This window comes from Lactuca sativa, chromosome 1 (assembly GCF_002870075.4).
Source record: "Lactuca sativa cultivar Salinas chromosome 1, Lsat_Salinas_v11, whole genome shotgun sequence".
NCBI lineage: Eukaryota > Viridiplantae > Streptophyta > Magnoliopsida > Asterales > Asteraceae > Lactuca > Lactuca sativa.
This window is the reverse complement of record NC_056623.2, coordinates 66,801,914-66,808,837: the sequence shown is the minus strand read 5'-3', so window position 1 is coordinate 66,808,837 and position 6,924 is coordinate 66,801,914.

Sequence of the window (6,924 nt, the reverse complement as noted above, 5' to 3'; positions counted from 1 at the left end):
GTTGTATTTCTTTATTTTTGGAACACTCTTGCACGAAGATCTTTATGATTATCAAAATTCGGGTTTGTTGTCCTAATGGTTACTTTCTGGTTCGGAGTACTATAAATGGTGATCAATTGCAAAAGTACAAAACTGCGAAATTTAGCAACTAAAACGACAATATCTTATGGATAAGATTTGATTTTAGGCACTTGTAATTTGAAATGACACTTGATGTCACACCGCCTGACACACGCCATCTGATACAGCTGTCACTCATGTCTTTTTAGGCGACTTTTCAGTGACTTGATTAACCAACTGCCAGATTTATCTCACTTATCAAACAATAGATAAAGATTTCAACGCTTCATTATTTCTTTACCACTTTAAAAAAGCACTCGAAATTCTTCGGCGATTTCTCTCTCTACTGTTCATCTTCTTCTTCACCGAGCAACAATGGCCGCCTCATCTAAAACTTCTCCAGTCGCTAAATAAATGACACAATCAACACTGATCAACATTAAGGCTAACCATAATCTCATTCTGGACCTTGAGCCATCAAAGTGCGATGCCTTTCTCCAACTGCTAATTGAATATATGCACTATTCTTCATTGGTGATTGCTTTGACGAATATTGAGAACGTACCCTTGGCTCGTCCATCCATGGCGTACTCGACTGCTAGCTATCTCAAGGAGGAACATAATATTACCTTTGAAATCGGTAACCAGAAAACCCACATCTCTAAGTCCAGCATTTGTAGCTTGTTGGGTCTTCCTCAAGGTCGTGACCTAGTTGATCCAAAATCCATCTCCAACTCAACCATTCTGGAGATGTTCTACATTATGGGATATCATGAAAACCTTGTAGTTATCTCCAAATTCAAGAAGCCTAACTTACTGCTAGTGTGGAATGGGTTGTTTACCCTTATTTTCAAAAGTTTCTCTGAAAGGGTAAGAGGATCTGACTATGCTAGTAAGCTATTTATGACGATCATGTATGGTGTTTACTTCAGCGTTAATCTCAACTACGAGACTGTGCTTTGCGCTCAACTTACCCAGACTACACTTTCTTCAACACGTTACAACGAGATTTCCTGGGCACATTTTTGGACACTAGTTGTTCAGAGGACTATCGATCGCCTCAACATTCGGATGATAGAGGGTTTGAGTACGGCTAACATTCAGATTTTCCACACTACAAACATCATCTTATCGGATACTTCGTGATTTGTCTTCATTGGTTCAATCCCAGAAACGAGGCTTAGCAATGTCCCAGCTGTGAGTGATGTTATCTGAGCCTATTGCAGTCTACCGGTTTCTGGTCCTCGCCAATGACCTCTGAAATGCAATAGATTCTAACGGAGGCTGATAAATCTAAGAAAGGGGGAAAGCGGAAGGAGAATATTGGACCCTCCAAAACTGCATCGGCTCCAAAGAAGAAGAAGGTAAATCAAGCTGCTCACAGGCCTAGGACTCCTACTCCAAGTATAAAGGAGGATTCGCAGTCCAACACCATCTCGGACATTCGCAGTCCTGAGCGAGTCCAGCATGAAGATGATACAGCTGCGACTTCGCATCCTATGGTTTTAGAGGCTACAACTACGAATCCTGAGGTAACCAATTTTTGATGATTTCTTTCACAACTTTTATCCACCATCACCAACTGCTACAACAACAACTTCAACAACACCAATCTCAATTACTCCCTGCACAAATGTTTCTTTGGGTGTTTCACAACCTCAAGTTTCAATTCCATCCTCGACTCCATTGTTCACGGACTCCACAACAACCACAACGAATACAACAGACTCTCCACCAGTCACTACCAATGTATCTGATACGGGAGTAAGGGCTTCTAGTTTCTCTGTTGGTCCAGAATCCAATCCCATCTCAACATTGCGTCAATATGATCCAGACATTGTGTTTGGTGATGACTGGGATGCATTTGAAGCTTTTCACTTTAGTCCTTTCAATGTCTAACCAAAAAGTGATGAAGAAGATGCTCCCATGATTGTGAAGTTGTTCAAGGAACTAAACTCCAAGCTGGATTCCTTGATTGAGTCCTCCAAAGCCTTGTCAAGCGATGAATACTCCAAGGCTTTTGTCAAAGCATTATTGGAAACACTAACGAAGAAGCATGCTTCCAACCTTGCTCTTACCAACAAATCTGTTGTGTTAGGTCACATTTTGTTGGTTTGAGCTAGGCATCAATCTGTATAGGTCTTGATAGGGTTTTGGTTATGTAATGGGTGTTGTGTGTGTGTGTTTGCGGCTGTAAGGGTATTCATGGCCGTGAACGTGTGTACGGCCATGAACAGGTGTTCGGCAGTGAACATGTTTGTGGTCGGTTGGTCCCTATAAATAGTGTCAGAACATGTCAGATGAACAGTTAGTCGTGAAATCGTATGTGTGTGTGTGTGTTCCAAGTGTACCAGACATTTACGGCCCTAATATTACGTGTGCATTGTTGGAACTTGTTTGCTTCTACTCCTTCTTATTCTTATTGTTTTACATCTTGATTATGTTTGATCACTGGTTGGTTCACGTTTGTGGGACTTAGAGTTGGAACGAGTCACATGCTTTTCTCTAAAGTCTCAGAACATAATGTGATGCTTTAGAATTGTCATCTCGAGCATGTAAACGCCAAGAACTTGAATCCTCTTGCAATGAACGAGATCGTGCATGGCCTTCCAGTTAAAGACTTCATAACTTTTGAAAAATGTGTGGCGTGTGCTCAAGGTAAACATCATAGAAAGCTCTATTTTCCAAAGGCGGTTAATTCAATCAACAAGGTTCTCCAATTATTGCACATGGATTTGTTTGGTCTTGTCAATGTCCTCAGCATCAACAAAAATTCTTACTGCTTGGTTGTGATAGATGACTACTCGTGTTTCACATGGATCTTCTTCTTATCCAACAAGAGTGGGATCGCAGACTTGATCAAGAAGTTCGCGGTGATGATTGAGAAATAGACCAATGAAAAGGTGAAAGCGCTCAGAAAGGATAATGGTACAAAATTCAAGAACGTTGTTCTGGATCCTTTTTACATAGAAAAAGGGATAGTGCGTCAGTATAGTGCCGTTCAGACACATCAACAAAATGGTGTTGCAGAATGGCAGAACCGAACATTAATGGATGCTGCAAGGACGATGTTGTGTGATTGTAAACTACCGGTCTTCTTTTGGGCAGAGGCAATCAACACGTCGTGCTACGTTTAGAATCGTGTGTTGATCAATAAAGCTCGGATGTAGACTCCATATGAAATTCTCTACAATCACAAGCCATCAGTTGCGTATTTTTGAATTTTTGATTGTCCTTGCACCCTTCTTCACCTTGAACCCAACCCGAAATTCTACTCTAAATCCGATGAATGTTACTTTGTGGGATATGCAGCGCATACAGCTTACCGTGTTTACAACTAGAAGACAAAGCAGATCGTGGAATCTTTTGATGTTCGTTGGCTGGAGGAGAATGAGACAGATGACAGAATCAGACCTGACTGGTTATTTGACTACGCCTCTTTGTTCAAATCATTCAATGTGTTTTCAGATGATGTGTCAGGTTCCTACTCCGGTTCGAAGGTTATTATTGAAGATGAAGAGTAAGATGTTGTATACAGACCACCTCTAGTGACTCTTACGACTCCTAGGGTGGATGACTCTGCTCCAAGTACTTCTTCAGATTCTCCTACTCAAAGAACTAATCCTGATGCTGAAACCGCTCCACTCACTTTTTCTGAAAGAGAGTTCATGACCAAAATACTTCTGCTGCAACTCAAACTTTCATGGAACTTATCTTTCCCGAGTCGATTGCAAATGAGTACGTGGCTAGCTCATCTCACGGTTGAAGATCATTTGAGGCGGATGCATCAGCAGACGACAGATTTATCAACATCAATAACCTTCCAGACACACTTAATGATATCGACAACAAAATTCCTACCAGACTCCAATGCTATCATCATATAGAGAACGTTATTGGTGAACTAGGCGACGGTGTTTGAACGAGAAGTTAGAGTGGTGACGTAAACACATGTATCTACTCTTGCTTCATCTCTCAGATAGAGCCAAGGAATGTCAAAATGGCGCTGAATTATCCTAGTTGGGTTGATGAAATGCATGAAGAGCTGAATCAATTTGAGAAATTGGGGATTTGGAAGCTGTTTGAACTGCCCAAAGGAAAGAAGCCACTGGATACCTGCTGGGTGTTTTGCAATAAACACTAGGATTGTGGGGTCATAGTGCGGAACAATGCACATTTGGTTGTTCGTGGGTTTCAGCTAATCGAAGGACTTGACTACAATAAGGTATATGCTCCTGTAGCACGTCTTGAAGCTATCCGTATCTTCATGGCATATGCTTACTACATGGGGTTCACTCTCTATCAAATGGATGTTAAGAATGCCTATCTTTATGGAGCTGTGAAAGAGGAGATTTATGTTGATCAGCCTCCCGGTTTTGTCAATTCAAAGTTTCCGAATCACGTCTACAAATTGGATAAGGCTTTGTATGGGTTACATCAGGCTCCTCGGGCCTGGTATGCTACCCTAACAGATCATTTTCTTGAGCATGGTTACACCAGAGGCACGATCGATCAGATGCTCTTTATAAATCATGTAGATGCCGATCTTATTCTTTTTCAGATATATGTTGATGACATCATCTTCGGGTCAACAAGCCAGAAGCTCTGCAAGGATTTCAAGACAATTATGAAGAAGAGGTTCGAGATGAGTTCCTTGGGGGAAATGACGATGTTTTTGGGTTTGCAAGTACGTCAAAGCTCAACCGGAATTCTTCTGCATCTAGGAAAATACGTTAGAGACATGCTTGAGAGGTTCGGGTTTAAAGACTCAAAAGCTACCTTGACGTCGATGGCTGAACAACCCCTATTGTCTCCAGATCCTGAAGGTGAATCCGTAGATCAGACTAAGTAGATCGATGATCAGATCCCTAATGTATCTAACTGCGAGTAGGTCGGACATCATGTTCGCAGTTTGTCAATGTGCACGATATTAGGCTAATCCTAATCTCTCTCACTTAATTGTTGTTAAAAGGATCTTTAGGTATCTTAAAGGTAGCCTAAAATTGTGTCTTTGGTATCCTAAAAATTCAAATTTTGATTTATATGCATTCGCTGATAGAAATTGTGGAGGTTGTGAACTTGACAGGAAATCAACGTCTGGGGGATGGCAATTCCTAGGTGACCGTCTAGTGTCAGGGCAGGGCAAGAAACGACAGACCGTCTCAACCTCAACGGCGGAGGCGGAATACGTTGTTGCTTCTGCCTGTTGCTCTCATATTATTTGGAATCAACATCAATTAATGGATTACGGTTTGAACTTTCTAGAAACTCCAATATTCTGTGATAACGATGCTGCAATTCAGATAGCCAAAAATCATGTCCAACATTCCAAAACCAAGCACATCAACATCAAAGTTCATTTTATCAGAGATTGTTATGAGCGTTCGCTCATTCGGTTGGAGCAGATCCACATTGATAATAATGTGGCGGATCTGTTCACAAAACCATTTGACAAAGCTCGGTCCGATGTGCTGGTTGGTTTTGTAAAAATGTTACGTTTTGAGGACTTTTTTTGTTTTAGATAGTTTAAATTTGTGCATTTTGTTTTCATTCTCTTCCATACACAAATTTAGGAGGAAAAATAAACAAAAAAATTAGAAAACCAAAAAAACCAAAAATAGTGTTATTTCTATTTTATTTTTTTCAGAATATATGAAAAACAAAAAAAATAATGACTCATGTTAGTCTGTCTGCAGGTGGTGTGTTGGGAAGTGATATCAACTCAGTGATAACAGACAATCTTGATTTGTGTAAGGTACCAACGTTGAACTGATTTAGACTCTCTATTTGATGTGCTGGTAGGCACGAAAGATTAAATGGACCAGATTTAGGTATAAATTGACATTTAAAAGGACTTGACTTAGATAGTTCCATTTGGTTTGACAATACGACGCTCGGATAGATTGAGCAGTGAGATACACATGAGAGTCTACGGGCTACACTTAAGTAATCAATATCTATAACGATGGCGTAACTCTTTCTCAATGTATGGACACATGTCCTTAGTTCCGGCACTGATAGGACGATTGGAGAATTCTGATAAAGTAGATATGTAGAGGGTTATTTTCTTGCTTTCTTTCTGTTAGTCATATGTTGCCTCCTTTGCGTGATTGGAATATATCTGACCTGGAATGCAACATATGCAACTCTATTTCTATGCATCCTCTTTTCTATGCAATTCTTTCTGTCATTTAGCCATATGTTGTCCCCTCTGCGTGATCGGAAGATCCGACATGGGACACAACATACGCAACATTCTATTTCTCAATCCCTCTATCTAGTTAGTCATATGTTTATCCCTCTGCGTGATTGGAAGATCCGACCTAGGTGTATAACATATGCATTCTAAATCTAACTTCCCTCCTAATAATTGTCTGCCCATCTAAAGTAAGGAGTATTATGGAATTCTTGATTACCAGAGTATGTCAGGAAGCGGGAAACACGTTCTAGTACATCTAAACTTGAACATTCAATAGGTTGTATGTAGATCTCGGTGCTAAATTTAGGTGGACAACAATATCCATGGTCGTCTTCAGCTAAATGGTCTTCTAGGAATATCATTTAGGATCATAGGATCAAATGTCTTTTCACCTGTATTATGTCCTCAATTGTCACAATCTTTCATGTTTAAGTGGACCATAAAACCAGCGATTGACCAGATCTACTCATGAAGGTGGAAGTGCTAAAACACAAATTAAGGCTGTCTTAGAACTTTGATCCCAAAAATCACAAAAAGGATATCTGCATTGGTAAAAAGAATTTAGTGATATTTTATTTTATTTTATTTTTTCTAAAATTAAAAAAATTAATTTAAAAAAATGCAAAATTATTTTAGTTTAAATTTTTAGATTTTATTTTATTTTT